General features: G+C 52.7%; 1 protein-coding gene across 1 annotated transcript in view; it reads right to left on the bottom strand.

Annotated features, from left to right (window-relative positions):
• Positions 1-9,490, bottom strand: part of WNT5B (Wnt family member 5B) — an 89,157-nt gene that overhangs the window by 51,811 nt on the left and 27,856 nt on the right. The window lies entirely within an intron of this gene.

Genomic DNA, 9,490 nt, shown 5'->3' with positions numbered 1-9,490 from the left:
TGCCCATCCCCCGCAAACCCTCTCCCACCTTCTCCCACCCATTCACCCTCCCCGCGGGGCTGCATCCCCTGCGTCGTGGCCACACCAGTGTCAGAGCCGGGCGTCTGGCCTCATGCTTTCCTTTACCCCAAGTGCAGTAAGACGATTTTAGGATCCGCTGTGGGGCAGAAAAGTAAAGTACGGTTCATGCAAAACTCCACGTATTTGTTTTCCACGTGGAAAGACGGACTGTCTTTATCCACGGCGCCTGCTAGCCCCGAGACCCGTCAGCAGGTGGCAGCATTGCCTGTGAGCTGGATGCCCTCCGGCAGGTGCCCCCGGTCGCCTCCCCACAAAGACCTTCCCGGTGTGAGTGAGAGCTGGCGAGACAATCTCAGGTCGCCAAGAAGATGAAATGGAATTTTTAAGTATTGGTGGAGTCAGGGACCCCGGTGCTGGGCACTCGGTTTGGGAACAGGTATCAGATGTGCCCTCGGGACGGTTCCCTGATGTAGCTGGTGGGAATCAAACATCAACTCCTAACTTTTCTTTAAGACCATCTCATACAGATCCTGTTAGACTGCCATATTCGGGGAGTTTGGGAGACCAACTTGGGAAAAAGTTTACACTCATACATGGAAACATCCATTTTAACAGGAGGAGAAAAAGTGCTGGCTTTTTTTTATTACACACACACACACAAACAAAAATATTAAAAAATTTTTAGGAGTATCAATTTTTAGTTTTTTATTACCAAAATGAGTATCTTCTAAAGGAGCCCATGAAAGTGAGAATGATTAAGAGCCCTGATAAAGCAGTGAGGTTGCTCACATACCTAAATTCCTCCCGTGGAAAACAGACATTAGGAACAGGAAGCAGAAATTAAGACAAGGAGAAAGAACTGAGCCAACTTGGCCAGATTCCGTAAAATGCCACAACGAGGGGCAGGCTGGGGTCTCCGGCCCTCTTGGCGCCCGATTGTGTGGCCTCGGGGAATGAAAGCAAGGATCTGAAGGGCAGTTGGTGCAGATGTGGAATAAAAGTGTGGAAAGTGGAGGTGGCTGTGTCCCATGGCTGCTCCTGCCACGCCGTGCCATCCCAATGAGGCTCGGCCACCAGCACGGTGACACAAAGGTCATTTTTGGTTAGAAAATGGGAGAAGAGAAAGGAGAAGCTTCTGGAACTCGAGGCCCAGGCACGAAGCAGATCGCCGCTCCTGCCAGCAACCAAGAAGGAAGTTGGAAACCAGAAAACCTCCCGGCAGCTTCGTGGACTCCCAGGCTGAAATACACTGTTGTCAGTGACACACGGAACGAATACAGATTCAGGGAAACAACCCGGATAAAGAAAACAGGTGGCAGAGGAGAGAAAGGAGGACACGGATCGCTCACGTCAAGCGGAGGGGACCAGGGCAATAAACGGAGACCAGGTGAGGCGAGTGCAGGGGAGGCCAACGGCCAGCAGGCCCAGCCTGGTCCCCAGCAGGAGCTGGGAGGGGTGCTTGGGGCCACCATCTCCGGGAGCAGCGTTCCTGGGCTGCTCGTGTCTTCAGGAGGATGGTCCTTCTTCCTCTGGATGTGTGAATCGGACACGAGACAATAATCCCGACTACTAGGTCCCCGGGCTGGCCTGAGGAGCTGGCAGTAGGGTGTCGGGCCCCCCGGTAAGGCGACGGGTCCCACTCCCAGAGCCGTCACCGTCAGGACAGAGGTTCTGTGCTACCCACTCTCCCCATCCTGCAGAGAAAACCACCCAGAAGGACAGCGTCCCAGGGCTGTCGTGTGACACCTCCCGTGTCGTGAGGCTCCCCTGGCCTGGACTCTATCCCTCGATCCCCAGGAGTCGGGCCTCTGCGCTCTGTCCTGGCCAGCCCTCGAGTCACCCCAAGGAGGCAGCTTGTGCTTTAGGTAGCGTGCCCAGCCCCAGCCCCAGCCCCAGAGGCCCCGGCACAGTGAGCAAAGCCAGGCCAGCACCGCACGTGCACTCACCCCTCACCTTCCTCTGTCCGCTCCGTCCTCCCCACAAAAGTACAGGGGCCACGCGGCCATCACTGGCCCTCTGGAGTGTTCCGGCCGGGCCACCCGGTCCCCGAGTCAATGGAGACCACGACGGGGGTGCAGGCTGGCCTGCGGTGGGCGCCAGGCACGCGGTGGGCACGACCTGGAGCAGACAGGCCCCTCCGCGCAGGCCCCAAGCCCCTGGCCCGGCCTGACGCCCGGAGGGGAAGCCCCACGAGCACCTCGTGCCCGGAGGTCCCCGCGCCCTCGGCCGCTCCTGCCTCTGCACCTGCCGTGAACTCGCGGGGCCGCCGAGGCCCTGTGGGCAAGTGGCCGCCGACACCTTCCCGCCTTCCCAGAGCCCAGACAGGCCGGCTGGTGCTAATCCACCCGCCGCGCAGCTCAGCAGCTCCGCTCCCCTAAGCCCCTGATAACGGTTTTACTAAAATCCTCTTTTGATGGAAAAAAAATCCCAGCTGGACATTTCAGGCCTCGCACAATGTACAGGCCTGCGGGTCCCTTTCCCACCTCACAAAGGCCTCTAATCAAGTGGAAAATGTGCTGGAGGCCAGAGGTTGGGTCTGCAATTATTTTTTAAGGGATTACGGAGAAGAATAGGGGCAACGAGGCCCTCCCCCGCTTTGTTTTCCATTTGGTCCTGCTCGAGATGCCTGGGGCTGGGGGAAGCCACCCAGATCTCCGCGCACCAGGCCTCACCTCTCCCTGCCCCGTGCAAGGATGGCATCTTTGAACACCATCGCTTCAGGAAGACTGAGAGAGTCTGGAAGCAACGTGCAGGCCCTATTCTGACCCCGTTTAAGCCCCTATTTATAAAACCACTATGGAGCGGGCTCCCATGTGTGGCGGGAGCCCTCATTCATTAACCTCTGACCCCGCTCTGTATGCAGAGGGGAGGGTCCATACGCTGCTGGGGCTGGGAGCATTCACTGGGGCTTCCCAGGCTTTGCAGGGCAAGAGGTCGTGTTCCCAATGTCGCCAGATCCCCTCCTCCGTATTTATATACATTGACCCTTCCCCTCACACTGAGCAAACATCCAGGAAACTCCTAAGGCAAAACATGGATAAAAATACAAGACACCAACCATTTTTATCAGCCTATTTGGAATCTTCGTTTTAAAATGCACACTACAGAAGGGAGTGTGTCTTCCCTGTACATCGGGAAGGACCTTTTCTGATGTCATTCGTACAGGAACGTTCATTAAAGATCAACTGATAAAAGGTGAACATCTCAGGTTGGCCCTCTGTTCTCATCCTTCTACACCAGCTGGTTAGTGATGTATGCAGATCCCCAGTAAAAAGGACATGGTCACAAATTCCTAAACTCATTCTGGGATGATCAAGGATTAGGCTGTTTGGCTCTGAAAGTTAGAGGTCAGCGTATATTTCAAAATAAATACCAGGCTGAGTGATAATTTTCAGGTCCTTTCTTCAAAGTCCCTAAAATAAAAGCAACTAACTACCAAAAGCAAAACAATACCTCTGGCCTGTTTTCATCAGTATTTATGACTTACTGACATGTTTTGCCTCATTGATTTTGCAGTTCTCCCTCAGAAGGACCCTAAACAATCAAGAAGCAGATGGAGAGAAACACAATTATTACATTTAATATCTTACACGAAACACGATGCAGATATCATACTAGTATTTTTTGTTGGCCTTCATCATTCCTTTGGTGGGTGTTACAGGAGGAGAGGACCACATAGTTCCCCTAAAGAAAGCAAGTCAGGGTGGACCCTGTGGGGTCCTCTCCCCAAATCGTGACAAAAACGTTTGCTGAATCACTTCTGCTGGTTTTCAAAGCGTGACAGCTTTCTCCAGGAATGAGTAATCTTCACCCTGCTGTAGAAGAAGATGAGCTTCTCTGGAACGGTGAAGTGATACATTTAAGGGCATCGCAGGAGACAGTGGACCATCTCTAAAGTACAGCCTGAGGGGGCCTGGCTCCTGAAATAAGGGCAACTCATGAGATAAGCCTGCCTTACAGGGGAGGGGTCCCAAAGCCTCCTCTCCCAATATACTTCCTGAGTCACCACTCAGAATGCTGGCTTACCTCTGTCCTGGGCTTACCACCATTATTTTGGTACTCGTCATTATTCTTATACTTCTCCATCCTTTTAACATACTCTGTTGAACAGACTATCAGCTGTTTTCAAAGCCACTCTTCTTACCAAAACCAGTTTGGGGGAGAGTAAAATAGTAATTTGGAAACAATAATCTGATAAAATAGGGACAGCAACGCATCTCAGATTTCTCAGGGCAGATGAAACTTTTCGTACTTTGGAATGTAAACCTCTTTCAGACTCTCATCAGATCACAAAGATTTCTAAAAATCAACTTAAGACCAACTCTCTTAATTTTCCATTCAAAATACAAGATGAACATACTTAGAATTAAGAAGTACAAAATATGGGCTTTCAAATTAACTACGAGAAAGTTTTGTTCAAGGTCTAAAGAGAGAAGGAAATTATCTCTTGAGGTTGAAATGTTATCAGTCCAGGAATGAATAGTCTTCATCCTGCTTTAGGAGAAGATGAACTTCTTCTCCTAAAGGTGAAGTGATACATTCAAGGGCATCACAGGAGACAGTGGACCATCTCTATTCCGAAGAAGATATGAAACACTGCTTCTCCCGATCACACTGGGTGCGGAACTACAGGAGAAACGGAGCCTCATTTCTCCACAGTATTTTCTTCAGCTCTTCCTATCCTGCTCTTGATGAACCAGGTGACATCTCACTCCTGCCCCAAATGTCTCCGCGGAATTGCTTCATATTTCTGAAATTCTCCTGTTCACTCGTTTTCCATCGTTACGGGCGCACTCATATTCTGACTCACCCAATTCTCTAAACCACCATCTCCATGCCTAACAATCTCAATTCAGCATCCGCAGGCCCTGCGGGGACCACTGCATTCCTGACTCTGAGGCCCTCGGCTTCCCTGCCCTGCCCTACAAGCCCATCCCCAGCACCTCCCAACAGCCACGGAGCTTCCCAGAAACATCCAGACTGTGGTGGCCAGAGAGTGATGGCTGCCATTCCTGTAGTTGACGGGCAATCTCTACACCGAAGCTTTTAAACATTATTATTACTACAATATGCCTGCCTATTTAAGGCTGTTCTTAAAAGTGATACATAAATCTTTATTTCAAAAATCTGTGGACTTCCCTGGTGGTCCAGTGGTTAAGACTCCACACTCCCAATGCAGGGGGCCCAGGTTCGATCCCTGGTCGGGGAACTAGATCACGCATGCCCCAATGAAGATCCCGCACACCGCAACTGAGACCCAGTGCAGCCAAATGAATAAATAAATATATTTTTTAAAAAGACCCAAAAATCTGTATTAAAAAAAATCATCCAGAATAGAAAAATCTGGATGGCAAAGCTGCCTTTTGATCTTCATCTGATGCCACTTCCCTCCCCTGAGGGGCCCCGTGACAGTGGACCGTATCCTTTTGGACCCAACTCCAGCTTTCATAGTTGACAACAGTGGTGAGGTGACAAATGCCCCCAATTTGGGGCTGATGATCTTATTCTTGATCTGTATAAGATCTTGAAATTAACCATCTGTCAGCACGGGTTAGGCCCCCAGAGGGTCCACGGTAATCGGGCAACTGAGGCTACTTCCCCCTGGGTCTCCAGCTTCAGAACCTCTTCCAGGTCCTCCCTGGGATGATGATGAGTTTATCTACGTGGTGCTGACAGTCACGCGGCAGGGCTGATAGTGCTTGAGCCCGGCTTTATCAGTTATGGAGCTAAAACCGCTTTAAGAGCCTATAAAAACGCTGACAAGTATTCCTTCTGACCAACCCATATGACGGTGGGTTCACATCACAAGAGCCTGCCGGTTTATTGGGATTAATTGCTAACTAATAGTTAAAATGCTCGAGTTTATGAATGACTTTTTAAAAATACAAATTAGTGTGGGCTCAAGGCTATCTTTCGCTCGGTAAATGTTTATTTGGCAGTGATCGTGGCAGAGGCCCTGCTCGGGCTTCCTTGCAGACCCCCTTCTCGGTGCCCAGAGGAGTGTCTCCTGTGTGTTTCAGGGGGAAACACAGTGGGGGGGGGGTCCTGCTTCCCAGAGCGCTCGGTGCAGGAGGCCGGGCCGCGGCCCAGGAGGCGGAGCTGAGGTTCACGCCATCCAAGGCCAAGTTCCCTCCAGCCCAGGCCCCTGGCTCGGGTCAGCCAGGCCGGCCTGGACTTTGTCAGTGACGCACAAGCTAAAGAGCCTCGAGGGAGGCCAGGCCGGCCCAGGTCCCTGATGTCCAGGATGGTTTGAGTGGTCCCTGCAAACCCTCCGGTCACTCTGTTCTATCAGAGAAAGGGTTTGTGAGAAGGAAAGGAGTGACTTAAGGGTTCCTCCTGCCCTTCGAAGCCAGTGAAATGTAGACAGAAACCCCGCTGGGCTGTGCGGAGCGGGGGCATACCTCTGCGGGCATCTCCGGGTAGACAGGAGCCCAGGGCGCAGGCCCCCGTGTCAGGGGCTCCCCTGCGGCCGGGACCCCGTTGCCCCAAGATCCCATAGAGGGAGAAGGTTGGGGGCTCAAGCCCAGCCTGCACGCTGGGCTCGGTGAGCCCCAGGACGCAAGACGCCGCCCTGAGGGCGGCACCTGCCCTCACCCTCCCTCCACGAGCGTGAAAACCCAGCACACGCTCCGCTCACCGTGGCTCCCGGGAGGCTGCCAGGCACCTCCGTGGGCTCCCAGGACCGTCAGCTCCGATGCAGACACAGCTGCACAGAAGCCAACAGCAGCTCCGGGGGCAAGGACCCCGGTGCTGGGGGTGGAGAGGGTCCACCGGATCCCAGAGCATCCTGTGTGAGCTTCACATGTGGGCTTCTGGGGCGAGCGGGAGCTGGGAGACCAACAAGGAGGGGGACGTGGTCCCAGGGCCCCTGTCAGTGTTTATTTAAAGTGCCTTTAACCCCAGTCCTGCACAAAGACCTGTGCTCATGGCTGGAATACTCAGGGCCAGAGACAGGTAGGTAGGTAGGTAGGTACCTACTAGGTAGATAGTCTGTCTAGCCTGACTTTCTTTTTGTTCAGCTTTTAATCAGCATCTCCTGAGAAACTGAACTACTTTTATCTCAAAGTGGAAGAAACGAACCCCAGTGAGCAAAGGAGGATAAAGCCGTGGAGGATCTTCATTTTTATTTTAATAGAAGTTTTTTTTCTCCCTCAGGGTTTTGCTTATCTGTCCATATACGTCCATAGGAAATATTATTCTTAGAGTCCAGAGTCTGTTCACATTTGTTTGTATAGATTTTTAAGGGCAAATGAAAGACAAGCAGAGTATGCTTTGACTCTAAGTGTTGTACTTAGATGGTGTGTTTAGATCTTTCTCATCTAGCTCAGGAGCAATTTGTCTATCATGACTGACCTAGAAGTACTTTTGAAACACACTATCGAGTTCATCAAAGACGGCTTGTAAAAGAAGGCCCCTAACTTTTCCAACAAACTCCTACCAACCTCTCGATGACCCTCACTGAAGTGCTCAGCGGAGCACCTGGGGCTGCGACCAGCCAGGCCCCTAGGGAAGGCAGGTTCCTGCTTGCTGCCCACACCCGACCGTTAAAGCAGGCGCAAGGCAGGTCTGCAAAACTTCGTGGGGTTTATTATCGCCGAGGCCCCAGGCTTGGAACCCTCAGAGGAAGGGTCTGGAGATCGCCCCGGCCAAGCCGGCCGCGTGGCCCTCATCAGCTCCTGGGTGCGTGCGCTGGCCCCGCTCCGCCACCAGCCTGCGCGCACCCCGCCTCCGGGTCACACGCCGCTTCTCCAGGTGTGGCCTCTGGGTGACCTTTACACGGGAGTCGCCTGGGTGCTTGCCAACAATGCATTTTTCAGGGGGAAGGGTTCACAACCTCTCCATCCCCGGAGATGTCTTCTAAAAATGGATACCGATCACACTGCTATCCTGCTTAAACACCTCCACCAGCTTCCTGTCGGTAAAGAATAAAGTCCCAGCTCCTCACTAAGGTCCTGAAAGCCGCCGGGGCCCCAGTCACACCTCGAGGCTCACCCCCCACCAGCCGTCATCCTCCTCAACTCCAGTGCATGCTATGCCCCAGGCCTAGAATGTTCTTCTCCTCCATCTGACTGGAGAGCGCTTCTCACCCTCCAAGGCCGGGCTCACATGAACTTTGTGAAGCCCCCCGTTCCTGTGTCCCCACGTTGTCTGAGGCTCCAGTATCAGCACTTCTGACACTGCATCGTGTGTCTTCTTTGCATTTCTCCCTCGCCCTAGAAGGCTCTCCCAGTCCTGGGCAGCCGGATGGCATTCAACTAATAAGTATGAGAGTCTGTATCCACTGTCTACCCGGTGCCGGCTCTGTACCAGGGGGCTGAGGGTACAGCAATGAACCAAGCTTCGTTCCAGACCCACAGCGCTTACAGCCTTTGTGGGAAGAGAAACAATTAGTAATTACCAGAATATGCGATGAATGCCTTGACTGGAAAGGTACCTGGTCCAGCTGGGGGCGAAGAAGCCACATCGAGAGGCTCTGACCTGGTCCAGGGGTCGCCTCCCCGACCACGCCAGGCCCTACTTTGCACCCCTGGCACTGCTGCTTGCACACTGGGAGGTTCTGAACAAAATGTATTAACTGAAGTGTCAATAAGCCGCAATACTCAGCCCCAGGCCGCTGGACCCACAGGCTCCACTATTAGCCATCTCTACTCATGTATCCATGGACAGCTCGACCCAGTGCTCAGAAAACCAAGAATCTTCCTCCCAAACCTACTCTACCCACCCGAATAATCTGCAGCCTCCATAAGAGGCAGCCCCGGGTTAACCAAACAATAAGCCTGGAGTGCTGTGTGATTCCTCTCTCTCGTATTGGACCCTGTGCTGGACCAGAGCATCCCGGCCCGTCAACCTGCTTCACCCTCTTCTCCGTGCCCACCACCACGGCCCAAAGTCAATCCTCATCACTTGTAACTCTGACCCAACTTCCAAGAGTGACTTTTCTAATGTACGAACCTGGTTCTGTCACTTCCTCAGTCACAGTTCTCCAGTGGCTCCTTCTTGCCTTAAGGTTAAAACCTGAACTCTGCCACACACTGCCCGAGGCACTGGGGGATCTGGCCCACACCTTCTCTCTCCACGGCTGCTGCCAGCACCCGTGCCAGCCCGCAGCTCTGAGCCCCTGCCGTCCTGTTCTTCCGACACGCGCATCCTCTCACGCCCGGCCTGTGTGCCTGTGACCTCCTCGGGGGACGGGGCAGGACCCCTGGTCCCGGTGGTCCAGTGCAAGGGACTTTTTGAGGCACCAGATGGGCTGAGACCTGAGGGCAGTGGAGGTGCCTGGTGCATCTTACTGGTAACTGAAAAAACCAAAAGTATAGTTTTGGCTTTTTTTTTTTTGAAGATTAAAATAATGTTCACCAATGTGAACTTTTAATATTATAAAGATATTATCCCCCCCAAAGTGAATGCATTAATTCAATGCAATCCCAATGAAATTCCCAGCTTTTGTTTCACAGGTAGGGATTCATGG

Source organism: Balaenoptera physalus (assembly GCF_965194825.1).
Source record: "Balaenoptera physalus genome assembly, chromosome: 13".
In the NCBI taxonomy this organism is placed as follows: domain Eukaryota; kingdom Metazoa; phylum Chordata; class Mammalia; order Artiodactyla; family Balaenopteridae; genus Balaenoptera; species Balaenoptera physalus.
Note: the sequence above shows the minus strand (reverse complement) of the source record. Positions and strands in the feature narration are given on the sequence as shown.